We start from the raw sequence: 16,287 nt of genomic DNA, 5'->3' as shown, positions 1-16,287 counted from the left end.
GGTTGGTTCCAAGTCTTTACTATTGTAAACAGTGCTGCAGTGAACATACGTGTGTGTATCTTTATGATAGATCAATTTATAATTCTTTGGGTACACCCAGTAATAGGATTGCTGGGTCAAATGATATTTCTATTTCTAGATCTTTGAGGAATCACCACATTGTCTTCCACAATGGTTGAACTAATTTATGCTCCCACCAACAGTGTAAAAGTGTCCCTATTTCTCTACCTCCTCCCCATCATCTGTTGTCTCCAGATTTTTTAATGATCGTCATTCTAACTGGTGTGAGATGGTATCTCAGTGTGGTTTTGATTTGCATTTCTCTAATAACCAGTGATGAGCATTTTTTCATATGTGTGTTGGCCGAATAAATGTCTTTTTTTGAAAAGTGTTCATATCTTTTGCCCACTTTTTGTTGGGGTTGATAGTTAAACTTGGTGTGGGCAGTCAAAGTTTGAAATTATAATGCCACATATTCTCCTAGCTTGAACATTGTGTCTGGCTGAAAGAAGGCATTTTCTTTTTTTAACTTGATGAATTTCCAGCTTAAATCCAACTTTTTTCTATACCACTCAGTAAAGATGTTTGGTGTTTTGTATATGCTGAGGCATTAACTTTGAATCAATATAGTTATGGACTAGTTTGAAGAAGTTTTCTTGTTTAAAGACCTTACTACTGAGTTTTTCAGAATGGCTTATACTTTTAATTCTTCATGATTAAGTATGGATGACAATTTTTGCCGCACTCAGCTTTTATTTATTTATACCTGATGGAAGTTTTAATCACTCAGCCTGGCTTTTTTTCTCTATTCTTTTTATATATTCTTGGAGGTAGTACTATATGAGTCTTATTAAGGTTCAATAAGCAATTAAATTTAAAAAATAATCTTGCTAAATTGTTCATATTTGATGACACTGAATCAAGTAAGTTAATGCATCATTTCATTTAGTTTATCTGCTGTGTATGCCTAATGATTGTCCTTTCAATTTCACTTGAGGGGGAATACTGCTATGAAGGGTTGTTGATTAGATTTTGGACATCTTTTTCTCTTTACATTGTTAAATTCAATTTATGTCTTCTGTGTTTTTTTGATGCTGTTTACTGTGTTCTTTCACATTCTAAGCTTTTATCCATTATTATATCAGTTCTATAAAGCCAGGATTCCATGGGGTTATTGTGATACTGGAGTTAGATATGTGCCAAATATTTGAAAACAACCATTTATATAACTATTAGTTATGATTAGTTAGGAGACGTAGTGCCATAATTTCATAGTTTTACTAAGTAAGTTTGAATTTACATTTGATTTCTTCTGCAAGCCTTAGCAGGGTCTTTTACATGAACTGCATTTAAAAGTAAAAGAGTCTGTTTTGCTTGGAAGATTTGACAGGTGGCGTATGCCAAAGTATTATATAGCTCACCTCACATTGAAGAGGATGGTTAATGGAAATTGGAATCCTGTTCATTTTTATATAATTGAAAATATATTCAGCCTCTGCTAATGGAAGATTGTAATTTTTTTATTTCATAAAGTTACACATTAAAAAGTCACCCTAATTTAATAAACTAAATACAGTTTTGGCAGTAGGGACAGGATATTTCTACTGAGAGAGGGAATCTTTAGCTCTTAAAATTTTGTCTCAAATAACTCTCTTTACTAAGTCCTCTTGTCCTTATTTTGTTTATTTATAGTACATCTAGCCCTCATTCTTAGTTAAAAAAAAAAAAAAGAACATGCTGGTCTTGTTGGGGATTGTGTTGTAGTAATTTTGGTGGATTTAGCCTTTAAACTGATAAGGAATTACCCATAGGTGTACCTGCATCTTTACTATCGCTGTTTTTTTTTAACTCAGACCTTCCATCTGTGTCTTAAGTTAGACTAGGAAAATTTCAACCATTATTTATTTGGTTAATGTCCAAATATCTCTCTTTATTTAAAAAAAAGTTTTTTTCTGTCACCCAGATTGGAGTGCAGTGGTGTGATGTTGGCTCACTGCAGCCTCTGCTTCCTGGGCTCAAGTGATCCTCCCAACTCAGCCTCCCGAGTAGCTGGGACAACCCAGTTACTTTTTTCCCCACCCAGTTAATTTTTGTATTTTTTGTAGAGGGAGGGTCTTTCCAGGCTGCTTAGGCTGGTCTTGATCTCCTGGGCTCAAGCAATCTGCCTTGCTCTCCCAAAGTGCTGGGATTACAAATGTGAGCTACAGCACTTGCCCTATATTTGTTTATATCCTTTTATAATGCTGATCTACTCGTGTTTTAGACCAGTGCTACTCAAAGTGTGATCTTCAGACAAGTGCTGGTCTGCAAACTGATTTTACTGGTCTGTGATGAATTAAAGACAAATTCAGAGTAAGCATTTAGAAACTTTTGTATCAAATTGACGTCACCTAATAAGGGTATGATTTTTTTTTTTTTTTTGAGACGGAGTTTCGCTCTTGTTACCCAGGCTGGAGTGCAATGGCGCGATCTAGGCTCACTGCAACCTCTGCCTCCTGGGTTCAGGCAATTCTCCTGCCTCAGCCTCCCGAGTAGCCGGGATTACAGGCACGCGCCACCGTGCCCAGCTAATTTTTTGTATTTTTTAGTAGAGATAGGTTTTCACCATGTTGACCGGGATGGTCTCAATCTCTTGACCTCATGATCCACCTGCCTTGGCCTCCCAAAGTGCTGGGATTACAGGCTTGAGCCACCGCACCTGGCCCAGGGTATGATTTTTTAAAAAAATTATTTTCATTGCATTTTACAAAAGTTTTTCTCTCCAATGGATTGGCAATTTAAAAATGGTCGCCTGTATCACAGATAGATTTAGAAGTATTTTGTTTAGACCTCTCTTACTCTGTTCTTTGTGATCCTTAACTGCTGTTATACAGTTTTTTTCTATGTCTCTGAAATGCATTTTAGATGGATTTTCAATCTTGCACGTTTACACTGAATTAAAAATTCTTAATACCAGCACTTTGGGAGGCTGAGGCAGGCAGATCACCTGAGGTTAGGAGTTCGGGACTAGCCTGGCCAACATAGCAAAACCCCGTCTCTACTAAAAATATAAAATTAGGTGGGCGTGGTGGCAGACGCCTGTAATCCCAGCTTCTTGGGAGGCTGAGGCAGGAGATTGAGCTCGGGAGGTGGAGGCTACAATGAGCTGAAAGTGCTCCACTGCACTCCAGCCTGGGCAACAGAACGAGGCTAAAAAGAAATTACTTCGTTTTTTTTATTTCTTGAAGTTTTATGTCTTTCATAGATATTATTGCTTGAAGCATTATTATTTTATGATCTTTCCAGTAGTGGAAGAATCTGCTGATTTTGCTGTGTCTTTTTTGTGATGGCTCTCTTTTATTGTATGTGGTATCCTTGAATTTTTTTTTTTTTTGACTTGAGTAGTGCATTTTGGAAAGGTGTTGGATTCTTTGAGGCCTTTGTTGAAGTCATTTTCTTTCACAGAGGATTTGCCTGTGCTTTCTCCAGTTGCCTGGCTAGAGATTAAGAGTGCTTTTAATATGGGATTTATTGGATCTCATATGAAATTTATTGGATCATGCAAGTAGTGTGAATTTAGTTTGAGAACCTTGTGAAGGCCACTTTGTGGTTACAGTTGCAGGAGAATTGATAAAACATTTTAGAAATGACAACATTTTAGAGATGGAATACAGATTAATGGTTGCCAGGAATTAGGAATGGTGGGAGTGCCCGGGATCAGGGGGTCGGTGTGACTATAAGGGTGTTACAGGAAGATCTTTGTGGTGCCTCTTTGCTGTTAACATGAAGATGTACCCCTTGAGAGCACCAACTTTATAAAAGTGTTTTCTTGTGATAGACTCCTTAAAATTTGATATTCTAAGCCTTGAGTAGCCATCAAAATGTAAGCTCAATTTTATCAACATTTGGCATATACTCTTAGGATGAGAGCTGATTTCTCTGTTTGCTTACTCTTTCCTAAGGTTTCTCCCTTCATTTATTTATAGCTTATATGTATACTGTACTTTCTTGCTAACTAAACACTTAAACAGATTTCTTTTCCTCTAAGTTTTAAAGTTAGATTTGAATATCAAGAGTATCAAGAAACCTAGCTTTACATACTGCTGGAAAGCAATGTCCCTATCAATCTACAATTTAGTCTTATAAAGCAGTGGTCCCCAACCTTATTGGCACCAGGGACCAGTTACGTGGAATACAATTTTTCCATGGATGAGGGCGGGGCTATGATTTCCAGATGAAACTGTTGTACCTTAGATCACCAGGCATTAGATTCTCATAAGGATCACTCAGCCTAGATCCCTCACATGTGCAGTTCACAGTAGGGTTAGCAGTCCTATGAGAATCTAATGCCACTGCTGACCTGACAGGAGGCAGAGCTCAGGTGGTAATGTGAGCATTGGGGAGCAGCTGTAAATACAGATGAAGCTTTGCTTGTTTGCCTGTGGCCTTAGAGTTTGGAGGCCCCTGTTATAAAATATGGCTATTTTATGCCTCAGTTCTCTTATATTCTTGTTATTATAATGGTTATTTTTCCTTACTTCTTTGGTTTATCATCAATCTTGTAGAGGCTATCACAATCTACTCCTCTTTGTTTTTTAGTCTTGTTTCCCACCATTCTTTTGTTAGCCATATTATGACTTATTAAAGACATCATGTATTATGGCAACAGTTCTTTTATTCATATCCTTTTGTTTAAATGCTTTCTGTTTTTTTAGGCTTGTACTGGTATTTCTAGCACTGTTGACATTTTAGGTTGAATAATTGATTTTTGGGGGGAGGAGTCTTGTCCTATTTATTGTATATTTAGATGTGTTTAGGGATGGTATGTTTAGGCATGTTTAGCTGCATTTTTGGCCACTACTTACCAGATGCAAGTAATATTTCTCATTTGGGACAACCTAAAGTTTTCCCAGACATTGCCAAATGTTCCCTGGGGCAGTATCTTTTATAGTTGACAACTACTATTATATTCCTATATGATTTTGGCCTGAGACAGAGCCCTTTCTGATTATCCCTGCCTGATGTGATTTTTTTACCTGCTGGATTTTCTGTAGTATACATTGTCTGGATTGTACATTTATCTTTTATTACATTTTCTTGTGAATTCCTTTCTTTTTCTTCCTCGCTCCCTCCTACCCTCCATCCCTTCCTCCTTCCTTCCTTCCTTTTGTCCTTCTCCTCTTCCCTCCTTCCTTTTTTTCTTTTTGTTTTGTTTTGTTTTTTTTGAGACAGGATCTCACGCTGTCACTCAGGCAGGGCTCACTGCAGCCTCAACCTTCCCGGCTCAAGCGATCCTCCAACCTCAGTCTCCTGGGTAGCTGGGACCACAGGCACACCATGCCTAGCTAATTTTTTGTATTTTTAGAATAGACCAGGTTTCACCGTGTGGCCCATTGGTCTTAAACTACTGGACTCAAGCAATCTGCCAATCTTGGCCTCCCAAAGTGCTGGGATTAGAGTTGTGAGCCATTGTGCCCAGGCTTTGTTGTGAATTTCTAACAGGCTTTCTTTCTAGAGGACTGGGACTATCTATTTCACTTTTTTTGTTTGTTTGCTATTTTGGCCAACTCCATGCACTTGTTAGTAGCTTTAAAAGAAATATATTTTCCTTTTTTTCTACTTCTTGTATGGTGATAATGGGGGTTTCGGAAAGCAAATAGCTCTAGAAAATATGGAAAACTTTGAAGCATTCTAAATTATGAGACTTTATTAATAATAATTATGGACTTTCAGAGAATAGAATTGATGCCAATATAACAATTGTGTATATACCCAGTAATAACTCTGGAAAATTCAGGACAATTCAAGATAGTTTTTAAAATATAAGAAAGATGTAAGTTCTGTTTTTGTTTTTTTTTTTTGAGACGGAGTTTCGCTCTCGTTACCCAGGCTGGAGTGCAATGGCGCGATCTCGGCTCACCGCAACCTCCGCCTCCTGGGTTCAGACAATTCTCCTGCCTCAGCCTCCTGAGTAGCTGGGATTATAGGCATGCGCCACCATGCCCAGCTAATTTTTTGTATCTTTAGTAGAAACGGGGTTTCACAATGTTGACCAGGATAGTCTCGATATCTTGACCTCGTGATCCACCCGCCTCGGCCTCCCAAAGTGCTGGGATTACAGGCTTGAGCCACCGCGCCCGGCCAGATGTAAGTTCTGTTAGATGTATTTGTTATTCAAGTAACCAGAAAAATGTATAGTAGGATAGAACTTTTAAAAATAGACTGAGAAATACAGAAAGTGGAAGGATTTGTAGAAGCATGAAGGACGAATGATTAGTTCCACAGAGTGAGATGAGCAAAGTAATCAATATGTCAGGGTAAATTGTTAGGAATGATGGATGTAGCATCTGGTTAGGAGTGACTTGTGCAAAGCTGACAGACGTGATATGTGAATGCTAGTAAGCTGAATACAAGTTGGGCACAGAGAAGTTGGCTTCTTACTACTGCCTAAAGAGAAACATCTATATTTTGCCCCAGTTGATAAAGATACAGCTCAGGTATAGATGCCCCATGCCATTTTTTAAATCAGTGAATTCTAGGTAATAAAATAAATTGAAGCCTGAGATCTAACCACTTTTCTAAGGTTGCTGCCTCTTCATCTGTGCCAAAGTTTTTGTGAAAAATAATAGGCATAGTATATATTCATTGTAGAAAAAACTAGAAATTAATGAAATGTATGGATAAAGTAAAATTTAGCTACAATTCCCTAAAGCAGATTAAAATCACTAGTATCATTTTAGTTTATTTTCTTAAGTTTTATGTGGTCTCAGTCTCTCTAGATAAAGCTATACGACGGGTGTGTATGTGTGCATAGATATATATTAGTATATGTATTTGTATATATGTATATATGAAATGGGTTATTGTATGTGAAATATTTTATATTGTGTTTTTTAATTCTGTGAACAATTCTCCATATCAGTAAAATTCTTAAAAGTGATATTTAGTGAATACATCAAATTCTATTCTTAGATTATCCCTAAATTTATCTAATCATTCTCCTATTGTTAAATTATTGTTTTCCTTTGTTTTCTTTACTATAAATATAATTTGCAGTGAATTTCTTTAGTGAAAATCTTTTAGTACCTCTTTTATTTTCTTTGAAGAGTTGTACCTTTTATTGCAGTCTGCCTCTTTTAATTCGACTCACAAAATTTATTCTGTCTTCCTTAGTTACAAAAGATTCTCAGTTTTATAGTGGAGTGTATTGACAATGTTATAGACTATATTGCCTAGCCTTCCAAGTGGTTATGTGTGACCAAAGGGCTAGGTTTATGGTTTATGAGCTATAAGGTGGAATATTATGTGAGAGAAGGGAATAGAAAGGACTTTTCTTCTCCTTTCAGACATCTTGATGCCTGCAGTGTAGGTGTATTAGCTGGAATTCTCATAGCCTTCTTGGAACGTGAGGTGACTTTGAATAGAAATAGTATATGGTAGAGCAAAAAAGTGGAAGGCAGTTGGGCCCTCTGTAGTTGGAGCTGCCACATCAGCCTGCGAGTTTCTACTTTTGGACATTTACATGGGAGAAATAAATTTGTCTCCTCCCCCCCTTTTTTCCCCTCTCTTTGTTATTACTTGTTTATTATTTTTATTGATTTGGCCGGGATGTGACCTAATTCTAGCTGTTAAAGGATATCATTATTTAAAGCCTCTGTATGATAATGTAGCAGGTCAAATATAAGGAGACATGTATTTTTGTCATGGCAGAATCTAGAGCTGTATTGAAAACTGAAATCAGTATTGAGACTGGAGAAAGGTTAATTGATGTTGAAAGGAAAAACACTTAAAATGATATAGAAAATACATTTCTGGAACTATTTGATAATATATTGCTGAATTTTGTTCTCAAATGCTGTTAATATTTATAACAAATATTTCAGAAAACACTTGATAGCTTTTAGGCAAAAAATACAGCATTGAGGACTATCTGTTGTATCAGAATCCCATCCCTATGAATTTTTAATATTTTAAAATATTATAGCTAGTTATTCTGATGAGGTCAGTTCATAAATGTAGCTTTTGTTTTATTTTAAGACAGGGACTTGCATAGTTTCTCAGGCTGGAGTGCAGTGACATGATCATGGCTCACTGCAGCCTTGTCTTCCTGGACTGAAGTCATCCTCCTACCTCAGCCTCATGAGTAGCTGGGACCACAGGCACATGCTACCATACCAGGCTAATTAAAAACTTTTATTTAATATGTAGATAGGATCTCTCTATGTTGCCCAGGCTGGTCTTGAACTCCTAGGCTCAAATGATCCTCCTTCCTTGTTCTCTGAAAGTGTTGGGATTATAGGTGTGAGCCACCATGTCTGGCTAAATTTAGCTTTTAATTTTCTCATATTAACTTGTTGAAAACGTTTTGATACACGAAATTTAAAAAAAAAATTTTTTGACTATAGACTTACTGTTTAATATCGATTCTAAGAAAGTTAATTATAACTTAAATAAGTGAAGATACACATTTGAAAAAAATAAGATATTTGTTGAGCAGTTTTAGGTTTATAGAAAAATGGAGCAGAAAGTACAGAGAATTCCCATATACCCAGTCTCTCAAGGATACACATTTTTATCTAGGATATTTAACTATACATATTATACACAGAAGAATGACTCTACATCTGTTAACCAAATATGTATTATTTTGTAATAGGAAAACCATGCATGTTACTTTAATTCAGGGTTTCCTACCCTCATAATTCCTTGTTGTAGGAGCCATCCTGTGCATTGTAGGATGTTTAGCAGCATCCCTGACCTGCACCCACTAGATGTCAGTAATTCTCCCTAGTCATGACATGAAAAATCCCACCACGCATTGCCAAATGTCCCTTGAGAAATAAAGTCACCCTTGGTTGAATACCATTGCTTTAACAATATAGGTGTTTTAAAATTTTCTGTGTTTTTCAGGTTTGGCCTAAATTTAAGGGCTCTATAGTTTAGTGAATCTTCACACTGAGTATCATATAGGCAAAATTTGGATCTTTCTGTCCACTTGGGCACCGTGGGCAGTATATATATAATTTTACTGGGCCTCAGTTTCCTTCACTGCAAAATAGGTAAAATGTTACCTAATTTGAAAAATTATTGTGAAAAATCACTAAATTATATGAAATACTTTGATTAATTAGTAAATTAATAGATTAATTTCCTTCTCTTCAAATGTAGTATCTTGTTTTAATTTAGTCCCTGCACTGTGTCAAAAACCTATCACAGTGTTATTATTTTTGTGGGAAAGGTTGTCATAATTTGGGATCTACTATTTATGGATATAAAGAATGCTATACTATGTGTAGATAAAAACTTTTTAAAATGAAGGCTGATTTATGAGGTCAGTTATACTTTGATCCTTTGTGGTACCTTAATTAGATAGTAACTGCATTCAGATTGTAACAGTTAAGTAATCTCATTGTGTTCTTTGAAGGACTTTGAGCTTCCCAGATTGAAGATAGCATTAAATGTCAGCCAATCACTTTGTCCTTTGAAGTTTTTGTCTTTCACATCTGAAATCCCGCCAGTTGTAACAGCTTGTATGTCAGCTCCAATAGAGAAAGTTGGATACGGTCAAGTTGAAGTTAGTCCACTAAAGACTTCTAACTTGACATAGTTTATGACTAATAATGTCGACTTCCCATTATTTTTAGAGTTGTAAAACATTGTCCCCGATGAAAGAAATGCCATCTATAGTAATTCAGACTATTCTTATTGTTCTCCTGCAGAAAATTTCTAAAGATTTGGTGAAGATAGGAAAACTGTCAAAAAGGCTGTAGCATTATTATACTGTAGGTATTTATTTGAAAAAGAAGTGTAAGTTAAGAATATCTTATGTGTCCAGTTTGGGGGAAATTATTTTAGAGAAAGATATAATCTATAAAATATCGAGGAGGATGTATTATAATTATATTAATAATGTATGAGAACTAATCCTATGCAGTCTTTTAAACATTGCAAATGTGTTCATGTGTACGGAGATGAGGATTTTACCAATAGCATTGAAAAATATTTCTGAGTCTAACAAGGATTGATCTAGCTTATGTACATTGGCTTATTTAAAATTATCAAAATCTAGAAAATTATTGTAGCTTTGTAGGTTGTGATATGTTTTGGGTGACTTATTGTTTAGGTTATTTTGCAGAATTATTTATTTGCTGATTTATTTATGTATTTCATTATTTATTTATTTGATTATTTAGTAAATTATTTATCTGATGAATTATTAATACATCTTCATGACATCCTTTAAATTATTTATAACTTAATTTTGAGTTTATTGCTTTTAGACGCTGCATTGTTACTAGTTTTGATTTTTTTCTTTGTGGTTCTTGAAAATTAAAGTATCAGCTCTAAGGCAAAAGTATATTCATTGCAGTGCTCATGGATTTTTAAAAAAATTTATGGTAGAGATAAATTTCAGCTTTGTTTAGCTTTAAATTTACCTATTTAGAGTTACCAGTGATAGAATGTTTGTATGTTATGTGCATACTCATTTTAGAGTCACTTACAAATTAATGATATAGCCTATCATTTGTAAACAGTGATTGAACATGTAAACCTCAGTCTGCATTACCCTTTGTGTCTTTAAAGGACAGATCTGCATTTCTTACTTGCTTTAGAATGAATAAGTCTTGGTTATTTTATTTTAATGCCAAATCTGTTTTACTACTGGAATATTTTTAGAAAGTTCAGAGAAATGAAGTCCAACTTAGATTTGGATTCCTGACAAATAAATATGACTGCTGTAGTCTTCGTTTTTTTAATACCCCTTATTTATGTATTTGGAAAACATCTGGATTACTATATAAATCTTTCTATATAAATTTCATGTATCAGTCATAATGACATATATTTCTTAAGGAAATTTTTATATCATTTTAATATATGAAAATGAAGAGGTTTATAAGTGCAAGTTATGGTTTCTTTGACTTAGCATCATTTCTTCTGATTCTGTTTCATAACGTAGAGCAGTTATTAGGGCTCTCTTATTGAATGGGTTTAATGAATAGGTTAAAGTAGTCATTTGGGTGAGTGCTATGTGCACAACATGGTCTTTATTTTGTGTTTGCTTGCAGTGAATTACTATGTACTTTATAGTTTTCATACTTCAGAGAGAAACTGCATTGTACATTTCAAGTTGAGATGCTATTGAAATGCAGTGAAAATGGCCTCTGTAGACAGGTTTCAGTATAAAATTGTAAATTATGCATACATATATCCAAATTTCTTATTTTGAAATATTGAATATATGAATATTTAATTGGAATGTTGCTTTAGTATCTTCATATGCTTGCCTTACAGGAAGTGTTTTCCTTTGATTTATATACATGGATTTAGAAATGTGTATATCATACATATCTGTGTCTTTTCTGTTCTGGAGATGAACAACCACAGATACTATCAGGTATGGCATTTTCTTTTTAAATGTGCTTCACTATGCCAATGTGGTCTTCTTTTGAAAAAAATAAAAATAAAAAAGCTTCCTTTTCCAATATTGAATAAGATTTGTATTAACTGTCATGATAATCTACCCAGCCCCTATTATTAACATGTTTGGGGAGTGCTAGCTATGTCATCCAAGTGATCTTTCCTTGGAAGATACACAGATATGTGCACACACACATGCACGTCACATGAAATTTTCTTAGGACATCAAAATAACTTTTTCGTATTTGTTTTTGAAAACATTAATGTAGACTTTTATAATAGTAACTAGCATTCCTGATTTCTTATGTGAAGATACAGAGCTCATATCTTTTACATGAATTATTTGTTGATCTTCACAGTGATATAAGTACTGTTCATTTTTGAGTTGACTCATGGAGTCCAACTCAAGGGCCTTTCTTTGTAGCCCATTATAGTTTTGTATTCATAGATAGTACAATGTAGTATTTAGCCAAAGTTGTTTTACTTTTTTTTTTTTTTATAGAATACTGGTATTTGTCTCTAAACATTTCACTTGCAAAGTATATTCATTTTGTATAATATTTAATCATCTTTCTTTTTTTTTGAGATGGAGTTTTCGCTCGTTACCCAGGCTGGAGTGCAATGGTACCATCTCGACTCACTGCAACCTCCGCCTCCTGGGTTCAGGCAATTCTCCTATCTCAGCCTCCTGAGTAGCTGGGATTACAGGCACGCACCACCATGCCCAGCTAATTTTTTGTATTTTTAGTAGAGACGGGGTGTCACCATGTTGACCAGGATGGTCTGGATCTCTTGACCTCGTGATCCACCCACCTTGGCCTCCCAAAGTGCTGGGATTACAGGCGTGAGCCACTGCGCCCGGTCTAATCATCTTTCTTAAACAGCAGACGAGTACTTGAGCCTCTTGAATTTTCTGATTTTTTTTTTTTTTTTTTTGAGACGGAGTTTCACCCAGGTTGGAGTGCAATGGCGCGATCTCGGCTCACCGCAACCTCCGCCTCCTGGGTTCAGGCAATTCTTCTGCCTCAGCCTCCCAAGTAGCTGGGATTACAGGCATGCGCCACCATGCCCAGCTAATTTTTTATATTTTTAGTAGAGACGGGGTTTCACCATGTTGACCAGGATGGTCTCGATTTCTTAACCTCGTGATCCACCCACCTCGGCCTCCCAAAGTGCTGGGATTACAGGCTTGAGCCACTGCGCCCGGCCCAATTTTCTGATTTAATTCTTCTTGTAATACTGTATGGTTGAGCAAAAATTACATACAAAGGAAGAATTTGTGCTTTGAGGAAAGTGTGTTGCCTAGTGGATGTCCAACACTCACATCAGGTCTTTTGACCCGTAAGTCTAAGGCCATTTTCAGGGCTCTGTTAGGTAAAATTTAATTTCCTAAAAAAAAAAAAATAATAATAATGTTCTTATCAGGGTCGGACATATACATATTGTTAAAGAATGATTAAGTGCTTGATGTCTGAGCTTTTATAGAAATGACCACAAATATCATTAAGGCCCAATATAGTCTTTAATACACAGTTAAGCAATTTAACATGTGCATAAAAAGGACAAGAAAGCAATCAATTTTAATTTTAAACTCTTAGATGTAATTATTTATAGTATTCTGGGGAGCCTCAAAAAGTAAGGAAAGATGTTGTGAACTAGTATGAGACTAAGGAAAAGATCTTTCCAACCTGTTTCTACCTGAAGACAGAGGGAAGCCTCCATCCTGGGTCTTAAATATACAAAGCACAACAGAGAACAGATGAATTAGATGGCAACAGAGTTTGGGTGATGTTGGTATGAGTGCCATAAGTAACTGCATCTGTGTGACTGGTAGGGTTCTGTATGAATCACTAAAAGTTTTTTTTTTTGGAGACGGAGTTTCACTCTTGTTACCCAGGCTGGAATGCAATGGCGCGATCTCGGCTCTCCGCAACCTCTGCCTCCTGAGTTCAGGCAATTCTCCTGCCTCAGCCTCCAGAGTAGCTGGGATTACAGGCAGTAGCCACCATGCCTAGCTAATTTTTTGTATTTTTAGTAGAGACGGGGTTTCACCATGTTGACCAGGATGGTCTCAATCTCTTAACCTCATAATCCACCCGCCTCAGCCTCCCAAAGTGCTAGGATTACAGACGTGAATCACTAAAAGTTTTTAAGGTAGAAAGATTTTTCAAGTAAATGTTAAAATATAAAATCCTAGGAATATGATTTATTAATAGGAAATATTTTAATAACTAGATTAATGACATAATCTTAAAATCCAAGATAGTTTTGAGAATGAAAGGGTATACTGTAATACGTAAAGACAACATGTATGAACTGAGACCTTCCTGGTCACATGGGGACCTATGGTAGTACCTCAATTTGTGTTGAATAATTTCTAATAGTCTTATATAGTGTATGTTTCACAGGAGTCTTAATTCATTTGTAATGTCTTTAAAAACGTTTTCTTTTGTGATTAACTTCTCTTGTGGCAATATTTATGTTAGCCAACATAAGCATTTTGTAATTGACTTTAGTAAAGGATAACGCTCATGTTTTATGACTTTTGGAACCTATTTTCAAGATGGCAGTAAAAGATTATTACTTTTAGGATTAGAAAGATAAGTATGGCAAAGCTGGTCGTACTTTAGTGGATAGTTCTAATGTTTTTCTTCATATTAACATTAGAAGTTTTTTCAAAAATTATTTTTTATTTTATTTTATTTTATTTTTCTAGAGATGGTGGGGTGTTGAACTCCTGGGCCCAAGCGATCCTTCTGTCGTGGCCTCCCAAAGTGCTGGGATTACAGAAGTGAGCTACCATGCCTGGCCTTTTAAAGAAATTTTTTTGCTTCCTTTGCCTTGTAAATCTTCTGATTCAGTGGTTCCCAACCTTTTTGGCACCAGGGATTGGTTTCATGGAAGACAGTTTTTACATGGATGGCTGGTGAACAGGGTGGGGTGAAGATGGTTTTGGGAAGAAACTGTTCCACCTCAGATCATCAGGCATGAGTTAGATTCTCATAAGGAGCAGGCACCCTAGAACCCTTGCATGCGCAGTTCACGATGGGGTTTGAGCTCCTATGAGAATCTAATGCTACTGCTGATCTGACAGGAGGCAGAGTTCAGGTAGTAATACCGCTGATGAGGAGTGGCTGTAAATACAGAACATTTGCTGGCTGCTCTGCCACTCACTTCTTGCTGTGTAGCCTGGCTCCTATCAGGCCACCTACCTGTACCATGGCCTGAGGTTAGAGACCCCTGTTCTTATTTATAGTATGTTTGACATTGTCATGAAATCTAATCCTGTTTGTTATACCTTTAGAATTTATAATTTCATGTTGGATAATCCAGTGGTCTTTTGTTTCTTTAAAAGCATGTTACGTATGTTGATAAAGTTGGCAGTTTTGCCAAAACTTACTGAAAACAACTAATTTTCCTTGGTGGAATTCTGTGTGGAAAAATAGAAATCTTAGATGAGTATAATTTAATTGTTTTGTATAGTTTTCTTTTTAATTCCCTCCTGATATGTATTTATCTGATGTGGCAAATTACATTATTAAAGTCATAATTATATTGTACATTCTTCATTTTTAGTTTTTTGTGTTTAGAACATACATGATTTGTTAAGTTGAACCAGGTAACCAGAGTGGCATATTTGTACTTGAATGTGCATTAAAAAATTGGAAAAATTCTTGTGTAATCTTATTCATATGTATGATAACTTTTTTTTTGTTCAGAAATGCCTATTATGGCTAACAAAAAAGAAAAGAACTATTCATATAGTCTCCCTCAAGTTAGTTACAGTATAAAGCAGTTCCTGAAATACTTTACTGTAATTCTAAGAGTAATAATATGTCTTATGTGTGAGCTCTGAGAGTAGCTTCTTTATAATTATGACAAGTAAAAGTATAGCCAAAGGTCACGGTAAGCACAAGATTTCTTTCATACCTCATCCATTTTGTGGACAGCATAAGAAGTAGTTTGGGTCCCTGCACTGATGTTTTAGTAGAGCAGTCAAGGTTGTTCTCATGGAAGTGTTTCAAATCTCTTTCTGCCTACCTCCCATGTTGTTGCAAAATTTGGCATGAATATGTATTTGAATTCTGGACTAATTAAATAGATCCTTTAATTTAATATTTAGAGTTGCAAACAAAATAGGGGACCCTGTTATACTTCAAGGATTTCTTAGACTGTTACACAGTAGTGATATATAGGAGCCTTTAATAATACTAAATACTATAGTAACTTGATGCGTGTCTCAGTATTATCTTAGTATCAATATTGTTCACAGAAACAGTAAAACCCAAACAACATAGCAATAACAATAAAACAGTATCACACGAATTATGTAAACATGACATGCCTATAGATGTACAATCTATTGATTAGATCCTGTATTTGACTTTAATTTGGCTATCTAAATGTAAGTTAGAGTATTAACAAGGTCATATATAGGGAAGCCTTTTATTTAAAAATGAACAGCCAGAGGCTGTGGTTCACATCTGTAGTCCGAGCACTCTGGGAGGCTGAGGCAGGAGGATCACTTGAGCCCAGGAGATCAACCTGAGCAACATAGGGAGAGCATATCTCTGCATAGATAAAACTTTAAAAAATCAACCAAATGCAGTGGTTCCAGCTACTTGGGAGCTGAGGGAAGAAGGATTGCTTGAGCCTAGGAGATTGAGGCTGCAGTGAGCTGTGATCACCTCACTGCACTTCAGCCTGGATGACATAGCAAGACCCTGCCTCCGCCGCCTCTTGCAAAAAAGAGAGAATATATGTATGTTAGAGAGATTGTATCACATCTCTTTAAGTCATCATCAGTACACAGTACCAAAAAATAATCTAAAGAAAGAACATTTAGATGAGGATAAAATTGTAAATTATAGCTTTTAGTATAACTGA

The 16,287-nt window shown here is 35.8% G+C and overlaps 1 protein-coding gene across 50 annotated transcripts in view; it reads left to right on the top strand.

The window, feature by feature from the left end:
• The window catches only part of TBC1D5 (TBC1 domain family member 5), a 562,606-nt gene that overhangs the window by 34,779 nt on the left and 511,540 nt on the right, over positions 1-16,287 (top strand). For 24 of the 50 annotated variants that reach the window (XM_078354344.1, XM_078354350.1, XM_078354343.1 and 21 more), the window contains one exon: positions 11,275-11,377. The exons of 16 other annotated variants lie outside the window; for them this stretch is intronic. The gene's annotated coding sequence lies outside the window, so the exon portion shown is untranslated. Of the gene's footprint in view, positions 1-9,698; positions 9,762-11,274; positions 11,378-16,287 lie in introns of all 50 variants that reach the window. 10 more of the 50 variants (XM_078354341.1, XM_078354330.1, XM_078354347.1 and 7 more) reach the window with 1 other exon arrangement.

Source organism: Callithrix jacchus, chromosome 17, assembly GCF_049354715.1.
Source record: "Callithrix jacchus isolate 240 chromosome 17, calJac240_pri, whole genome shotgun sequence".
NCBI lineage: Eukaryota > Metazoa > Chordata > Mammalia > Primates > Cebidae > Callithrix > Callithrix jacchus.
The sequence above is the reverse complement of the archived record's forward strand: the minus strand, read 5'-3'. Positions and strand labels throughout refer to the sequence as shown.